The sequence below is a fragment of the Heterocephalus glaber genome, unplaced genomic scaffold, assembly GCF_053883595.1.
Source record: "Heterocephalus glaber isolate CG9 unplaced genomic scaffold, H.glaber_assembly_v1.0 deba00000347, whole genome shotgun sequence".
NCBI classification, from domain to species: Eukaryota; Metazoa; Chordata; class Mammalia; order Rodentia; family Bathyergidae; genus Heterocephalus; species Heterocephalus glaber.
In genome coordinates, this window is record NW_028258143.1 from 56,339,470 (window position 1) to 56,356,625 (window position 17,156).

The window sequence follows — 17,156 nt, forward strand, 5'->3', positions numbered from 1 at the left end:
TCATAACCTTCATTCCAAACTCCAGGGAAGTTTCAGGAGTTACTTTTTGTGGTAACAAAGCTCTTACTTTGCCTGGGTTATTCCACTGGAGGCCTCTGGCAGTCAACTGTCCACCACAGCTCCACCTGAAGCAGGGGGAGAGGTGGCCTTTGTCATTCACTACACAGGCTCAAAAAGACAAGGTAAGATAGGCCAGGGAAAATGGTGCAAGGGAAAAAGCTAGACCAGTGGAAAACAACTGGGGGTCTGTACAGTTGGGGGGTGGGGAGCGAGGAGTGAGCAAAGATCTCAGCCCTCATGATGAGGACATGGGATTGTTATCCAACCAGATGTGGGGGAAGCAGTTACAGGAGCAGGCAGAAAGGACTGTTTCCAATGGGAAGGGCAGGGTTAAAGGAAGTAGATACAATAATGTGTGGTGGGTGCCCTGCAGCCATAGAGCTGGCCCAGAAAGTTGTCTGTTACAGTTGCAGCTGTAAGAGAAGGTGTGTTAGCTTTCCATTTCTATAACAGAAGTACCTGAGATGATCAACTTAAAAAGAGGATAGGTTTGTTTTGGCTCACCATTTTGGAGATTTCCGTGTACGACTGATTAGCCCCATTTCCTTGGGGCAGTGAGGAAGCAGCCTGTGGTGGAGTGAACTTCTAACCCCATTGCAGTCAGGAAGGAAGGGAAACATCCCCCAGTGACCTAAGACTTCCCACAAGGCCCCACCTCCTAAGGGTTCTACCACTTCCTAATAGCCCTAAACTGGGGAGCAAGCCTTTGACACATGGGCCTCTGGGGGACATTCCAGATCCAGACTACAGCAGAGACTACCAAATAAAAGCTATGGCCTTTAAGGAGGAGCCCAGCCAATGCCAACCCAAGGTCAGGAAGTGCAGGAGCATAGGCATATAAACTACAAATTCTCTTGTTGATCCTCTTCCCTGGCCAGATGCAACAGGGGGTGGGGGGGAGCCCAGTTGATACGTCCGTACATGATGGCTCTCAGAGCACAGAACAGGGTGGACAAGTGTGCAGGAGCAAACCGAGAACATCCGGCACAGCCAGAAAGAGCCCTCCACTGCTTGTAGAGATGACCATAAAAGGATAAAAGACCTCAGAAGACCTTCTTTGGACCACCAAGTCCAATCTGGTGCTTCTAAGAAGGGAAAGTGGGAGAGAGGCTTGTAATAGACAAATTTATATTCTTTTCTTTCAGTCTGGTGGCCAATCTGAGCTCTCTGGCAAGAGTCATCTCTGCATTTATGCAAACCTCCTCTAATATACCTGCACTTGGTCCTCGGGGTACCTTTTAATGGGGCAGGTCAGCATTTTAATGTTTTAAGGCCCACTCCGAAACCTCAGCAAATTTAGACACCCAGTAAGCTGGCACCAACTCTCCCACTTGCAAGCATATTGGCCACATGAATCACAAAGAAGTTTTATTAATAGAAAATCAACTACTATTAGAAGATATCTCTGCTCAAGCTTCTCACTTGGGGCGAGCTGCTCTCTTTGGAGCAGGGCTGCTGGCCCCACCAGGTGGCACGAGCGTGGACTGTGTTCCCACTTCTCTGCTCTTTCCTACTCACACCTGAGGCTGGAGAACACACAGTTACTGCTTGCCAAGGCCGTGGCCATTGCTACTGCCCTGCTAGCTGAGCAGCTCCCTGCCCTCTCCAGCTCCCGGGGCTTGTAAAGTGAGTTTGCCTGCTGTGTTTGTTTGCTTAATTAAACTCATTTAGCTGCTAGGCTAGAGAGAAGGTCAAACCACAGGAAGGCTTTCAAGCCCTTGTTCCCCAGCACAGCCCAAAGGGCCCAGCAGGATGTCTGCACATCTAACTCTCTCCTGCCTCCAGGTAAATTCCTTCTCCACTACACACTGAGAGGGAAAGAGTGTCCCTCCCTCCCTCCCTCCCTCCCTCCCTCTCTCTCTCTCTCTCTCTCTCTCTCTCTCTCTCTCTCTCTCTCTCTCTCTCTCTTCCTTTCTCCCTGGTACTAACCATCATTTTAGCCTTTCCTTTCATTCTTCTTACCCACTGAGCTTCTTCAGTAAACACAAGTTTTATGGATGTTTTGCCAACATCCATGGTGAGATGGTGTTGAGAGCGAATGCAATGAAAGCAGTCATGTTTGTGCATTTTGCCTGCAGTCTTACCCAGACGCTACACAGCTGGATAGGTTCATAATTAGTTTGACCCAGAGAATCTGGGAGCTTCCATAAGTGGTTTCAGGAAGAGCAATACAAATCATCACCATTATCATAAAAGCCACCATTTATTGAGACTAACTAGGTTCTGTACATTAAACTGTGTACCTTCTGTATTTATCCTTTAATCCCCACAGCAGTCCGATGTATTATTATCTTCATTTTAGAAATTAGCCTGGAAAAATTAGGTAACATCCCTGAGATTACCAGCTGGCTGGTGTGTGTCCACAAGGCCTTCTATCTCATCACGAGGAAACTCACACCTTCCCCAGCCCTTGCCTTAACATGGTACTAAATCACCTTGTTTTGCAGCTATAGGAATATGTTCAGTTAAAGCAATAACAATGCTAGGTCATGAAATTCATAGGACCACAAGCATGAGAATAAAATATCTCAGCAAATAAAATATCTCAGGTGGAACTGAGTTTCCACCTCATCGTATCTGTGTATTCTTCGATGCATATCTTTAAAATGCATTATTTTCTGAATACTGCATAACTGACATGCACCTCTGGAATTACTTAAAGTCCAGGACAACTGGGTGCAGTAGAACACTCATACAGTCACAGCTACTTGGGAGGCTGAGGTAGGAGGTTTCCTTGAACACAGGAATTCAGGACCACCCTAGAAAACATTAGTGAGACCCTATCTCAAAATAAATAAGTAAAATTAAGTGCAAGAAAATTACTCTTTTCACAGCTTTATCGATACCTTTAGTTATAAAAAATTATGATTTCAGTAATTTGTGCTTCAGGTGGACAAACTCCTTTCCCTTAAGCATCATGTCCAATTTCTAACGTTAACATGTTCAACAGAGCTTGCAACTGCCATCAATATGCGCAACATCATGACACATTTTCGTAACTTTCCTAATATCCCACTGTGACATGGGTCAGTAGAGGAGGAAAGATTTCTTTTCTCACCCATCACTAGATTCATGACTGAGGCATGCATAGGACAGATTACAAGAGAAAAGCAACGAATTTATTTACACAGGAGTCTTACTAAGGAAATGAAAACCAGAGAAATAGGGAAAGCTGTGTGTTTTTAGGCTCAGGTTTGACGAAGAGTAGAAAGTCATGGAGCAGTGTGAGTGGACACAGAGGGTGCCATCTAATGGGAATAAGCAGGGAAGAGCTTAGCAGGGCCTGTTTGTTTAGATTCTTCTCTGTGTCTCGAGGCTTTGGGAGTAAGGATGTTTCTTTCCTCTGGATCCAGGGAGGGTACTTCTGGAATGAAGGTTTTATGGAACTGCATCTGTGAGAAGGGCAAAGGGAGGTGAGAGTGGCCTTCCTGCTTCTGCTGTTTTCTCAAATGCCAAGGTACCCTATTTGGGGGTAGCACGTCCTGACTCCCTTCAACCCTCAGGCGGTTACTCCCGAAGATGACTAGAGGAGTCAACAAGAGCGTCAGCACAGACCAGCCCAGTGGTCTCCCAGGAAGCCAGGCAGTGGGCCAGCCCCCGGGGACTGAGCCCAGAGCCCACAGACTGAGCAGAACAGGTTGGGGAGTGAGGTGGCTGGAAGTGTGGCAAACAGGAATGCCATACAAACTGTTGAGCTCCTCTCCTCATGGAGGAGGCAGGCACCCCTCGTTTTAACCCAGTTACTAACACACAGGATTGTGGCCTGTGTCTCCAGCTCCTCTGATTTTCCTAGGCAACTCAGGGCCCCAAATTGTGTTGTGAAGTTGCTGAGCTTTTAAATATAATGAACAATTTTGATATAGTTAAAACTGTGAGTACCTGGGGATTTAGCTCAGTGGTTTCACTGCCTGCTGCGCAGGCGCAAGGACTTGAGTTCAATCCCCAGTACTAAAAAAAACCAAAAAACTGTGAGTCAAGTGTGACATGCCCTTGACTATCATCTGCAGAGGAGTGATGATCCCCAATGTGCAGTCACAGTCCTAGTTGGATTGTTCCTTTCCTCGGCTCTCCAGTTGGCCTCTGCCCTTCCCTTTGCCTTTTCCTTTTTAGTTATCACTCAACTCATCCTAATTCCTTCAGCCCAAACCTTCTTCTAATACCATCCATCTTCTTATCAAAATTCCAGTATAATGATTATATAAAAAGACCCAAACCTCCAGGTCAAACAAAACAATTTATGAAAAAATCAAAATGAGTAAAACTTTTAAACCTTGCATTAAAAGGCACCCAGTAGACTACTATCTGTCTCCTGTGAGTACTTTATAAGTGTTACTATTTCAAAGGCTCATATCTGAATTGAATTTATTACCATTCCTATTTGACATCACTTCATATATACACTGTCTTTTCTCCTTAAGATCTTGAAGAGAAGGCCCTGTCAGCTTTTCCTGCTTAACCACATCACTTTCCTTGGGTCCCAGTTCCCCTCCGCAAACATAAAACTGCTCACACTTCAGGCCTCTCCTCTGACCCAGACGACACAGGGCCTGATGTCCCTTGGGCCTCCTGGTGTCCCTGACCCCATTTGAGGAATGGAGCTATGACTGAACCCTCTTTCAGAGGGAACCATGTCGCTATTTATCTAGCACCTCCGACAATCAACTCCATCCCACAAAGGCATTTGCAGTCTCTCTGTCTTGGGTTTGTCACAATTTGGAGTCACTTCACAGGACAAAAATGTTAAAAATAATGCCAATCCTGCACCAAGAGAGCTGCCTATACACTCAGACTTAACAGAAATACAATAAAATAAAAACTGAACGTGTCCCCACCTGTTCACCCTGGCTGAAACCTGGAGCCTAGTTTTTCACTCCCCCAGGGAGGCTCAAGAAGGAATCTGTGCCCCTGGGGAAAGCTTCAGCCCCCTTCCATCCACACTGGGGAGTGACCACTGAGGTCAAATCTTGAATCTCTGGAAGAGTCAGCCACCGCTCTTGGGCAGATAAGAGGCTGTTCAGGAGGGGGCCAGGCAGCTCAAGAGAGTGAGGGAATGCACTTCAGGTTCTCCCTTTCCTACCCGGCCCTGGAGCACACTCCACACCATGCCTGCCAATGCAGAAAAGTGAGAATTGGGGAAAATACTTCAACACTTCCTCCAGTCATTAAGACAAGGGCAAAGCCCTGCCCTGCCTTCCCTGCCCTCTCAGCACTACTCTGGAGGCAGATAAAAATCTGTGTCTTGTCATGTGGGTGATTCCTGGATCTGACACTCTGAGACAAGTCTTTTCTCAAGAAGGAATTTCACTTTCCCAGCCCAACAGAGATGCAGCCCAGAGGGCAAACTCCCGTTTTGGGCATAACTCTCTGAGTGAAATGTTTAGAGGAGTCCTGACAACATTGAGCAGCAATTTCCATGCAAATTCCTGCCTATGGAAGAAGGTGCAATGAGCCCAACAATCTTGTACTGATGCTGTACATCCAGCACCCCGCACTCCAGTGGGGTGTGAAAACAGAACTCAGCTCCAAGACAGAGGCCCATCTATTTGTTAAGCATTTGTTTTTCTAAAGAGCTGTCTGCCTGGGCCACACTGCTGCTTGGTAGCAAGGACTGTATGAAATGAGAAGGTGTAATCCCCTGTTCCCTTGTGGGCCAACAAAAACAAAGGCAGTGCTCTTTTCAAGGGAGGAAAAAAAAAAGTTGAGACATTCATGTTTTGTGAAACAAAGAACATTGAATTATAAAGAAAATAATAATAATCTACTGAACTTGGCCAATTCCCAGTGATCACAGGCGGTTTGTGGCCACCTGGAGCAGTAGTGGATGTGGTGGTGGGAAGAATTCGGGTTCGGGAGATTGTTCTGGTCTCAGTCACTCAATTCTCTAATTCAAGATGAACTGGAGCACATTGCAATAATCATGGTGGAGTTGAACTAGCTCGGGGTCTCTGCACTGGGGCATTTACATACCCCCTGCTCATGAAGGCTCCAAGAGATACATCGGCAGGAAGGGCAGGGAGAATTTGGGGAAGTCAACTGCTAAATCTTCAACTACAGTATGTCCTCTTTGCTGAGAACAATCTGCCAATGATGGTGCCTCAGCAACCCTTTTTTTTTTTTGCTCCCCTTGCCTTTTGCCTGCTTTGCAAAACAAAAGGCATACCCACCAGGCTTCACTTGCCCTAGTCTTAACTCAGGTTCATTTTTCTGGGGGTGAAAACCTCCATGGCTTCCTCCTGAGGAAAGTCGGTAGGGAAAACATCAAGGGTGCGTCAGAAAGAAATATTGAAGCTAGTTCCTAAGGATCATGTCTGTGAATCAGGATTCCCCAGCCAGAGACAATGGCCCAGATGGGATGGAACCCGAAGGCATCATGGAGAGTAACGGGAATGAGATTGTTGGCAGTTTCGATGACATGAACCTCTCTGGGTCCCTCCTCCAGGGCATCTATGCCTATGGTTCTGAGAAACCCTCTGCCATCCAGCAGCGTGCCATTCTTCCTTGTATCAAGGGTTATAATATGATTGCTCAAGCCCAGTCCGGGACTGGGAAAATAGCTACATTCGCCGTATCAACTCTGTAGCAGATTGAGTTAGATCTAAAAGCTACCCAGGCTTCAGTTTTGGCTCCCACTCCAGAATTGGCTCAGCAGATACAAAAGGTGGTCATGGCATTAGGAGGCACTTGGGTGCCTCGTGTTATGCCTGTATTGGAGGCACCAATATGCATGCTGAGGTACAGAAGCTGCAGATGGAACCTCCCCATATCATTGTGGGAACCCCTGGCTGCGTGTTTGATAAGCTTAATCAGAGATACCCATTTCCCAGATACATCAAGATGTTTGTGCTACACAAAGCTCATGAAATGTTGAGCCGTGGATTCAAGGACCAGATTTATGACATATTCCAAAAGTTCAACAGCAACACCCAGGTGGTTGTGTTGCCAGCTACAATGCCTTCTGATGTGCTAGAGGTGACCAGGGAAGTTCATGAGGGACCCCATTCAGATTCTCGTCAAGAAGGAAGAGTTGATCTTGGAGGGCATCCACCAATTCTACATCAACGTGGAACGAGAGGAATGGAAGCTGGACACATTGTGTGACTTGTATGAAACCCTGACCATCACCCAGGCAGTCATCTTCATTAACACCTGAAGGAAGGTTGATTGGCTCACTGAGAAGTGCATGCCTGAGACTTCACTGTCTCTGTGATGCATGGAGATATGGAACGAAAGGAATGAGATATGATCATGAGGGAGTTCTGGTCTGGTTCTAGCAGAGTATTGACTTGCTGGCCAGAGGCACTGATGCGCACCAGGTTTCTTTAGTCATCAACTATGATCTTCCCACAAACAGGGAAAACTACACTCACAGAATCGGTCATGGTGGGCATTTTTTCTGTAAAGGGTGTGGCTATTAACACGGTGACAGAAGAAGACAAAAGGACTCTTTGAGACATTGAGACTTTCTACAACACCTCCATTGAAAAGATGCCCCTTAATGTTGCTGACCTCATCTGAGAGGGGCCATTCTGCTGCCTAGCTTCAATCAGAGTTCACTCTTGGGGAGCTGAGGGAGGGGGCTTAGGGGTCACTGGAGGGAGGACAGAAGGGAGCCAAAGGATGGACATCATGTCAATATTTTTTCCTTTTTTTTTTTTAAATAAATGTCACTTTTTGAGGCAAAAGAAGAAACTGTGAACATTTTAGATGCCTTTTCCTTTAGGGGTATACTCTCACCCCAGGTGCTGTCTCCTCCCAAAAAAACAGTCATTCATTTCCCTAACCTAGTCATCTCCACATCCAGGCTCTCCCTCCCCTGGCCAAAGTCCTCTGGAAAACTCAGTGGTGTTATAACACGTTAACTTGGTCTCACTTGCTGGACCAAATGTCCAGGGAGAAGCTCGAGTGAGGTTGCCTGAAGAGGATGTCCCCAGGTGGGGGGAGCAGGGAAGAGAAAATGGTGGCCATTTTTACATTGTTTCGTACAGTATTTATTGACTCAGGAAACAAACAACAAAATTCTTAATAAAATGAAAACTTGGAAACTGCCAAAAAAGAAATATTGAAAACAGGCAGGAAACTCATGGCAACCCTACTCTGGACCAACTTTCCCCCTTCCCCTTTCCTCTCTCCCTTGTTTCTCTCCTCCATTTCTCAGAATTAGAAGTCAAAAGCTAGAAGATTCCAAGAGCTTGCATGCTAGCACATTTATTTGAATTTAGAAATGAAGTTGGACTTCTTTTTTTCTTACAGAAAGGAAATCCAAACTGGCAGAATGGCTTGACAATAAGGACTAGCTTTGCCAATTAATTTATATGATGGACACTCTCTATAACTTAAATGAGCTAAAACTGGATCTCCAAAGTGTAGATGAAAGTATATTTTAATCATGGATATGATATTCACTATCTCATATAACACATACTTTGCAACAATCTAAAGTTATGATAAAAAAAATTTTACATGTCAACTCAAAAAGAGTCTTTCAGATATAAAGGGACAGAATATAAAGCTGCTGTTTGCTGCCTTCTGCTTTCCATACCATGAACTATTTATTTTCTGTGATGCCCCCCTGATATGCCATCTTACCTTGGAGCCACCTGACTATGGACTGAAATCTCGACAAACTTTGACTTTTAGGTGCACGCCCTACCGAGGTCCTGAGTTACTCGGAAGACGCCGAATCATCCCGTTGCAGACAGGCAGGACTGCCCACACACTGCCGAGGTCCCCAGTCACGCGAAACACACGCCGAATCAGTCCACTGCACACAGGCAGGTCTGTGCACAGCCTACCGAGGTCCTGAGTCACACGGAAGACACCGAATCACCCCACTGCAGACAGGCAGCCACCTGATTCCACATTACAAAGGCGCAGAGGACACCAGACCACCAGACCAAGGTACTGAGTCCCACTGTTCCCGGCCCAGAGGTAGGGGCTTCTGAGCCGTCGTCCCACTGCTCCCGGTCCAGAGGAAGGGGCTTCACGGTCACCATGCCACCCGCTGCTCCCAGCCCAGAGGAAAGGGCTTTTGGGCCACCTTCTGTCCTGCTGCTCCTGGCCCAGAGGAAGGGGCTTCCAGGCCACCATCCCTCCCACCCCTCCCAGCCCAGAGGGAGGGGCTTCTGAGCCACCATCCCACTGCTCCTGGTCCAGAGGAAGGGGTTTCCCGGCCACCATCCCTCCGGCTGCTCCCAGCCCACAGGAAAGGGCTTTTGGGTCACCATCTGTACCACTGCTCTCGGCCCCTGTCCCACCTCACCCAGCTCAGAGGAGGTAATCCGTGCAGGCGCTAACAGCCCCCCGCCCCAGTTGAAATGAGAAAACACGTAAATAAGCCTCAAAACCAGACTTCCAGATCACCTACAGCAACCCCAAAGGGAAATGAGATGGAACCCTCTGATACTCAACCACCTGGACCCACTGAACTGGCAACAAAAGGGGATCTGGAAAAAAGGAAATCAGAAATAATTTCTCAGATAACAGGAGAAATTGTGCCCTTAGTGCAAGACATGATTAATAAATCTAGAGAGGAGCTGAGGAACATGATGGACTCCCAACATAAGAAACAAATGGAATCCATAAAACAGATGCAAATAGATTTCCAGGAGATAAAAAACTCCATTGAAAGTCTACACAGCAGAATGAGCCAGTGTGAGGACAGAATTTCAGATATAGAAGATAAGATTGCAATTAGTGACCAGGAAAAGAAAAATTGCTTCAAAATTATAAGGGAACATGAGAAATCAATCCAGCAGCTGCTAGATGATGCAAAAAAGAATAACATAAGACTGATTGGGCTCAATGAAGAAACAGGAGAGAGTGGAGATGACATAAAAAATCTCTTCACAGAAATAATGGCAGAAAACTTCCCAAGCACGGGGACAGAGCTTGACATACAGATAAGTGAGGCATATAGGACTCCAAATAGCCTTGATCAAAAAAAATCTACACATAGGCATATAATTGTTAAGATTCCAGAAACACAACAGAAGAACAAAGTTCTCCAAGCAGTCAGAGAAAAGAAACAAATCACATACAAAGGAAAGCCCATCAGAATCACAGCAGACTTCTCAATGCAAACCATCAAGGCAAGAAGAGCTTGGAGTGACATATTCCAAGCCCTAAAAGAAAACAGCCTCCAACCCAGATTGATGGACCCTGCAAAACTATCTTTCAAAATGGATGGAGAAATAAGATACTTTCATGACAAAGAACACCTTAGGAACTTTGTGAATACCAAACCAGCACTCCAAAGAATTTTACACAATAGCCTAGGAACAGACATTGAGGATCACAACCCCAGGAAGCAAAGCAGAATGAACCCATCTGGCATGACAAGAAATTAAATGTAAAGGGGGAGAACCCAACAAAAAGAAAAAGTCATGGCAATGACAAGTCAATACATTTCAGTTATAACCATCAATGTTAATGGTCTCAATTCACCAATCAAAAGAAATAGACTGGCAGAATGGGTCAAGAAGCAAAATCCAACAATATGCTGCATACAAGAAACACACTTCATTCAAAAGGAAACTCATAGACTGAAAGTTAAAGGGTGGAAAACAATACTGCACGTGACAGGAACCCAAAAAAAGCAGGAGTAGCTATCCTCTTGGCAGATCAAGGAGATTTCAAACCAACACTGATGAAGAGAGATGAAGAAGGACACTACATCCTTGTAAAGGGAAGAATCCAAGAGGAAGAGATGACAATCATAAATATCTATGCACCAAACACTAGTGCACCCAACTATATAAAACAAACACTAACAGACATGAAAAGTCATATATGCACTAATACAATTGTAGTGGGGGACCTCAACACCCCACTGTCACAAATAGATAGATCAACTAGACTAAAAATAAGTAATGAAATACTAGAACTCAATCGAACCCTTGAACAAATGAACTTAACAGATGTTTACAGAGTCTTCCACCCCACAAAATCAGAATACACATTCTTCTCAGCTGCACATGGGTCATTCTCAAAAATAGACCACATACTCACACATAGAACATGTTTAAGTAAGTGCAAAGGAATTGAAGTTATCCCCTGTATATTATCAGACCATAGTGCAATGAAATTGGAGATCCATAGCAAAAGAAACTCAAAAAATTTCATAAACATGTGGAAATTGAACAACACACTTCTGAATAACCAATGGGTCACAGAGGAAATTAAAGAAGAAATCAGACAGTTCCTTCAATTAAATGACAATGACAATACAACATATCGGAATCTATGGGACACAAGGAAAGCAGTCTTACGAGGGAAATTCATAGCAGTGAATATGCATTTAGGAAAACAGAACGAGCCCAATTAAACAAACTGATGCTGAACCTCAAGCTTCTAGAAAAAGAAGAGCAGGATAACCCCAGAGCTCATACAAGGGAGGAAATTATAAAGATCAGAGGAGAAATCAATGCAATGGAGACTAAGAGAATGATACAAAAAATCAATGAAGCCAAGAGTTGGTTCTTCAAAAGAATCAACAAAATTGACAAACCTTTAGTCAACCTTGTCAGAAAAAGGAAAGAAAAGGCCCAAATCCATGCAATTAGGAATGAAAAGGGTGAAAGTACAACAGACCCAGCAGAAATCCAGAAGATCATCAATACCTACTTCCAGAACCTATACGCCAATAAGATGGACAACACAGAAAAAATGGACAGATTCCTAGATACATATGAATTACCCAAGTTGGACGAAGAAGAACTGAAAATTCTGAACAACCCAATATCAACCAGTGAAATTGAAAATGTAATTAAAAACTTATCAACTAAGAAAAGCCCGGGCCCTGATGGCTTCACTGCTGAATTCTACAAGACATTTAGAGAGGAACTGCTGCCACTACTGTTTAAACTCTTCAATGAAATTGAAAGGGAAGCAATACTCCCAAATTCATTCCTGGAAGCAAGCATCACTTTGATCCCCAAAGCAGAGAAAGACCCAACCCAAAAAGAGAACTATAGGCCAATCTCACTAATGAACATAGATGCAAAAATCCTTCATAAGATAATGGCAAACAGAATGCAGAAGATCATCAAGAAGATCATACACCCTGATCAAGTGGGATTCATCCCAGGGATGCAGGGATGGTTCAATATACGCAAATCAATTAATGTAATACACTATATCAATAGAGCCAAGGACAAAAACCATATGATTATCTCCATAGATGCAGAAAAAGCATTTGACAAAATCCAACATGCATTTATGATAAAAACCCTACAAAAAATTGGAATAGATGGTCTCTACCTCAAACTGATAGAAGCCATCTATGAAAAACCAACAGCCAATATCATACTAAATGGTCAAAAACTGAAATCCTTCACACTCAAATCAGGAACAAGACAAGGATGTCCACTATCACCACTCTTGTTCAATATAGTTCTGGAAACATTAGCCACAGCAATTAGACAAGAGAAAGAAATAAAAGGAATAAAGATAGGTAATGAAGAAGTCAAATTGTCATTATTTGCAGATGACATGATACTTTTTATAGAAGACCCCAAGAACTCCACCAAAAGGCTTCTAGACTTAATAAGCAAATTCAGTCAAGTAGCTGGTTACAAGGTCAACACACAAAAATCAATAGCTTTCCTCTACACCAATGACAGACTCACTGAGAGAGAAATAGGGAAAATAATTCCTTTCACAATAGCATCCAAAACACTGAAATACCTAGGAATCATCCTAACGAAAGAAATCAAAGACCTCTTCTCTGAAAACTATGGCACTCTGAAAAGAGAGATTGAAGATGATATCAGAAAATGGACAGACATTCCCTGCTCCTGGGTAGGAAGGATTAATATAGTGAAAATGGCCATACTTCCAAAACTGCTATATAGATTTAATGCAATTCCAATTGAGATCCCAGCAGCATACTTCATAGACCTCGAGAAAACAATCCAAAAATTCATTTGGAAAAAGAAGAGACCCAGAATAGCAAAAGCAATTCTAGGTAACAGAGACATGGCAGGGAGTATCACAATCTCCAACCTGCAACTATACTACAAAGCTACTGTGCTAAAAACAGCATGGTACTGGCAAAGAAACAGACTTGAGGACCAGTGGAACAGAGTAGAAGATGCAGAAACAACACCAGACACACTCAGCCATCTCATCTTTGACAAAGGAGCCAAACACCCTCACTGGAGGAAAGATAGCCTCTTTAAGAAATGGTGCTGGAAAAATTGGGCTTCAACTTGCCAAAGATTAAAACTAGACCTGTATCTCTCACCATGCACTAAACTAAAATCAAAATGGATTAAAGATCTAAATATTAAAATAGAAACTCTGAACCAGTTGAAACAGAGGTTAGGTAGAACCCTTGAAGACATCGGTGTAGGAAAAGATTTTATGAACAAAACCTCAGTTGCCCGTGAACTAGCACAAACAATCAACAAGTGGGATCTCTTCTTATTAAAAGGCTTCTGCACAGCAAGAGAAACCACCAGCAGTGTGAAGAGACAACCCACAATGTGGGAAAAAATCTTCGCCTGCTCTTCCTCAGACAAAGGTCTACTATCTCGAATCTATAAAGAACTTAAAAAGATCAGACCTCCCAAATTTAAAGACCCAATCCAAAAATGGGCATCTGAAATGAACAGACATTTCTCACACAAAGAAGTAGAAATAGCAAATAAATACATGAAAAAATGTTCAACATCACTGGTCATTCAAGAGATGCAAATGAAAGCAACGGTGAGATTCCACTTCACTCCAGAAAGAATGGCTGCTATCATGAAATCAACCAATAACAAATGCTGGCAGGGCTGTGGGGAAAGAGGAACCCTGCTCCACTGCTGGTAGGAGTGTCAACTGGTGCAACCACTGTGGAAATCAGTATGGAGATACCTCAAAGAACTAGGACTGGAAATCCCATTTGACCCCGCTATTCCCCTGCTGGGGATCTTCCCCAAAGAATTAAAAGAATCATACCACAGTGATATATGTGCACCCATGTTCATAGCACCACAGTTTGTAATAGCTAAAACTTGGAAACAGCCCAAATGCCCATCAACTGGAGACTGGATAAAGAAAATGTGGTTTTTTAATAAAATGGAGTACTACTCAGCCATAAAAAATGAGAAATTAGAGACATTTATAGCTAAGTGGATGCACATTGAGGCAATACTCTTAAGTGAAATAAATAGGACACAGATGTGTAAATACTGAATAGTTTCTCTGGTGTGAGAAACTGAAAGTGTAAATAAGGACAAAATGTATAATAGGTAATGTGAAATAGGAAGAAAAGGGGCAAAGGGGAAGGAAGTGGGAGGGCCAGGGGAAAGGATAGAAGGGAATGGGATTAATATGAGAAAATGGAAAAATAGGGACAAAATCTTTGTAAATAGGCAGGAATGGAGGGGTTGAAGGGAGGGCTGGGCAAGGGTGAAAAACAAGAACCAAGAGAGACTATGTAAAGGTGCAAATTTCCAATGATGAATGTCATTATATTGTATACCTAAAATGTACCAATTATTAGAATGAATAATTGATAATGTAAAATAGGAATAAAAGGTCTAAAGTGGTAGGGGTAGTGGGAGGCGCAGGGGAAAGGAAAGAAGGGAAAGGAAAAAATGCTGAGAAATGGAAAAAATGGAAATAAAGTCTTTGTAGATAGGGAAGGGTGGAGGGCGTGAAGGGAGGGCTAGGAATGGGGAAAAAATAAGAACAAAGATCCATTATATAAAGGTACAATTCCCAATGAGAAATATAATTGTGTTGTATACCTACAATGTACCAATAAAAGAATTTAATACAAAAAAAAAAAAAGAAGAGTCTTTCAGAATTCTTTCATGGAGTATGTGAGCAAAAAAATGTGAAGTCTTTAGTCTAGTTAATTCTTTTCAGGTCAAACTGCTTGTGAGATTTCTTGGCCCGCCCCCCTCCACCCCCCTCACATCTAGCCCTTCCCCCACCCCCCTAACCCTGCCCTACTGCCTTCTCAGTCATAGTACTTGAGACGAGCCATGGGTGCTAGGACTCAGTACCTCACTTTACACTCCGCCAAAATAAAACACACCTGAAAGGCCCAGAAAAGTACCCAAAGATGCTGTGGATGGCAGGCAAAGCAACTTGACAATCAGACAGACAAGGGACTTAGAACAAACAGAGTAGCTCAGCTGTTCTGGAAAAATAATAAACTGGTTTCACTCCCAGTTCCCTCAATGGACTAGTTTAATATTTCCTTCCCACTCATAAGAAAGAGATGTGTTCTTCAAGAATAGAGAGACTAGGGGCCAGGGATTTAGCCCAGTGGTTTCGTCGCCTGCTGCACAAGCGCAAGGACCCAAGTTCAATCCCCGGTACCAAAAAAAAGAAGATTAGAGAGACCAGCAACTTTTTAACTTTCTCTTTGTAAGGCACTCCATTAATACAATTCTCTTTTTATATCCAAAATGACCACCTCTGGATGGGAAAAATAAATAAATGATGCAGATGTAGATAGGAATAGAGATATATAGATCTCGCCCTTTCTCTTTGTGTGATACAGGAGGCCAGAATGCTAAGCATCTTATCATTACCAACAGCCTCAGAAAAGAAGATAAATTCTCAATGACTGAGTAGCCACACTACCAACCTGGTTCTTGACCTCGCCAAAAATGTTTGAGTTTTTGTGCTTAGCTTCCTTTTCTAGTCTCATGACGCCTATGGACCCCTCAGAATACATAAATAGAATTGCAAAAGTAGCTGATTACCTTGAAATTCTGCTATCAAAATATTTTGAAGCAAGTTGGTAGCGTAGTAACGCATGTGCTGTTTTACTAATATATGAAATAGCAGTAGCAGTAGCAGAAGTACTATCATAATTTTAAAATAGTGATTAGCTGCACAAGCACAAGGACCAGAGTTTGATCCCCGGTACCAAAAAAAAAATATATATATATAGTGATTAGTATGAATGATATTTTAAAATATATTAATAAGAAAACATCCATGATTTGATGACAAATTCACAAATGCTGCTGATATTCTGGGGCTTCTTTCATAAACACATAATAAAAAGAAATGTCAAATTTTAGTCAGAATTCAGTGAAAATAAAGATCTGAGGTTTTGAGGAGTTTCTTTGGTTTTTAGATTGTTTTTTGTTTTGTTTTGTTTTGTTTTTCATGGACCTCCTGCTCTGGATAAACTGTGATACAGGTAATATTTTGAAGGCCTGCTCACTTTCCTCTTTAGTCCTCCTTTACCTTCTGGTTGGCTCTTCCTTCCCAAAGCACCTACTCTATAGAAGCTCCTGTTAACTGATGAGGCGGCTCATGAGGAATACCCACCACTCATTGTCTACCATTTTACAAACATTTTTGTGCACCTTATGACAACCCCAGAAGGCACTTCATCAATGAAGCAACTAAAGTTCAGAGAGATTAAATAACATACCTGGGGCAACAAGTTGGGAAAAGTTGGGGTTTAAACTCAGGTCTATACTGCTTAAAGCTCATTCCCATTTTCAACATACTACTGCCTTCTTTTGGCATAAAGAAATTTTACATTTTAGTAGGAACTTTCTAAAAGCCAAGAACAATCATCCCTCAATAATCACAGGGAACTGAATTGGTTCCCCAACCTGTGTGTGCACAGTAACATCCAACTTCTTCTATACAAGATGGTGTAGGATTTGCATACAACTGTGCACATCCTCCTGTGTACTTTAAATCATCCTTAGATTACTTATAATGCCTAATACAGTACAAACACTATGTAAATAGTTGTTATACTGTATTGTTTAGGAATTAATAACAAAGGAAAAGAGTCTATATGTTCAGTAAAGACACAGTTTTCTCTTTTGAATATTTTTTATCTAAAGTTAGTTGAATCCATGGATGCACAACCCATGGATACAGAGGACCGACTGTCCCTCCCATCTGTGCTTTGTTTTTGCCTCCTTCCTTACTCTCTGAGGAAAGCCCTTCATCAGCCCTTCTGATAGCCCGCTGTTTGACCTTTATTGAAGCTGGACTTCTCATTGACTAACAGCCTAGACCTTTACTCTCTCCTTCAGTTCCCTCCACCTGTAACAAAACCCACAAACCCTGCATGTACGTCTTAGGGCTCTGGCAGGAGCTGTGGCAAGCTGGAGGAGAGG

The 17,156-nt window shown here is 43.1% G+C and overlaps 1 long non-coding RNA gene and 1 pseudogene across 10 annotated transcripts in view; one reads left to right on the top strand and one right to left on the bottom strand.

The window, feature by feature from the left end:
- The window catches only part of LOC106010467 (uncharacterized), a 215,740-nt gene that overhangs the window by 141,084 nt on the left and 57,500 nt on the right, over window positions 1–17,156 (bottom strand). The window lies entirely within an intron of this gene.
- On the top strand, window positions 6,365–7,657 carry LOC101696678 (eukaryotic initiation factor 4A-I pseudogene; annotated as a pseudogene).